This window comes from Sciurus carolinensis, chromosome X (assembly GCF_902686445.1).
Source record: "Sciurus carolinensis chromosome X, mSciCar1.2, whole genome shotgun sequence".
Lineage (NCBI taxonomy): Eukaryota > Metazoa > Chordata > Mammalia > Rodentia > Sciuridae > Sciurus > Sciurus carolinensis.
Window position 1 is genome coordinate 36,780,363 of NC_062232.1, and position 1,915 is coordinate 36,782,277.

At 35.5% G+C, this 1,915-nt stretch overlaps 1 pseudogene; it reads right to left on the minus strand.

Annotated features, from left to right (window-relative positions):
* Positions 1–1,269: 1,269 nt before the first annotated feature.
* On the minus strand, positions 1,270–1,596 carry LOC124972495 (60S ribosomal protein L34-like; annotated as a pseudogene).
* Between the last annotated feature and the right edge of the window lie 319 nt (positions 1,597–1,915).

Here is a 1,915-nt window from a genome sequence, read left to right on the forward strand (position 1 = left end):
ATCCTGGATATTGTATCCAGGATACAATCTAAAATCATTCATCATACCAAGTATCAAGGAAATCTCAACTTGCTTTTAAAAAAGACAATTAACAGAAGCCAGCAATGAGATATTGTCAGCAATGAGATATTAGAATTATCTGACAAGGATTTTAAAGCAACAGTCATAAAAATTCTTTGAGGAACAGTTATAAACACAATTAAAACAAGTTAAAAAATAGAAAGTATAAGAGAAGAAATAGAAAGTTCCAATAAAGAAACAAAAAATTAAAAAATGGAATCTTTAGAACTGAAAAATAAAATAATCCAAATTTTAAAACTCGGCTGATTGAAAAATCAGCATGGAACAGAGAGAGGAGGAAATCAGTGAAACTGAAGACAGAACAATAGAAACTACCCAACCTAAACAACAGGAATTGAGGGAACACTGAAAAAATAAATCTATGGAGCCTCAGGAATCTGTGGAACTATATTGTGTAAGACCCTGGCTTAATCCCTAACACCAGAAAAATAAAATGTAACAAAATAAGTTTTCAAAAATCTCCATGTCTTGGAGTCATGAGAAAAAGAGATAAAGGATGTGGAGTTGAAAAAGTATTTGAAAAAATAATGGCTGAAGGTTTTCCAATTTTGGCAAAAAACAAACTCACAGATTCAAGAAACTAAGGGAACCTCAAACAAGATAAATTCAAAAATCCATACCATGTCATATGATAAATTTCAAAAAACAAACCTGAAGTCTTTCTTTTCTGTACTAGGGATAGAACCCAGGCCCTCACACCTGCTAGGCAAGTGCTCCGCTGCTGAGCTACATCCCCAGCCCTTTATATGTTTTTATTTTGAGACAGGGTCTTGCTAAGTCACCCAAGCTGGCCACAAAATTCTGATCTGCCTGCCTCAGCCTCCTGAGCAACTGGAATTAAAGGCATGCCACCTCAACTGGCTAAAGAAAAAGTCTTAAAGTCAACAAAAGAGAAATGACACCTTACCTATCAGAAAAACAATTCAAATGGCCATGGGTTTCTCCTTAGAAACCATGTAGACCATAAGAAAGTGACAGAATATTTGTCAAGTGTTGAAAAAAAAAAGAATTAATAACTCAGAATTCTATATCCTATGAAAATATTCTTCAGGAAAGAAGGCAATATCAAGACATTATCAGATAAAGGAAATTTAACAGAATTTATTGCCAGCAGACCTACCCTCAAAGAACAGCTAAAGGAATTTTTTTTATCCTTTTGACTTTATTATTCAAAGAAGATTCATTTTTTTATTTGGCTTTCTGACTCTGTGCTTATGCCTTCAACACTTTCACAATAATTTTCTGTTCCTCAATAAGGAAAGCATGCATGGAACAACCACAGGCCCTGCTGACATGTATTTTTGTTTTAGACAATCTCATAATATGGACGTTAGGTCTCAGAGCACGAATCCCTCGAAGTCTGCCTGGACACACAACACACGCAGATTTGGGTGCTTTTCAAACCTTCTTTGTATAAAGATAAACAATTCTATTACCAGGGGTTCGAGACAGCCTAGTTTTGTTAGAGCCTGTATCGTAGGAAAGTCTAAGACAGTATGTCAAATGCTGGACCATTCTGAGTGCCTCTAGACACTGTCCTTGGAAAAGCAGGAAATTCTTTAAAAATAACAGCAATGAGAAAAGAATGGATCTAAAAACAACAGTAAGGAATACAAAATAAGGGAGAGAGTAATACTGATATGAGTAAATATAACAGATGTTCCTCTTCTCTTGAGTTTATTTTTGATTTCGTAGTACTGGGGATGGAACCTAGGGCCTCATGCCTACTAGACAAATACTCTATCACTGAACTACAATCCCAGTCCTTTCTCAAACTTTTCTTTTGAGACAGGATCTTGCTTATCAGCCCAGACTGACCTTGAACTTGCAATCC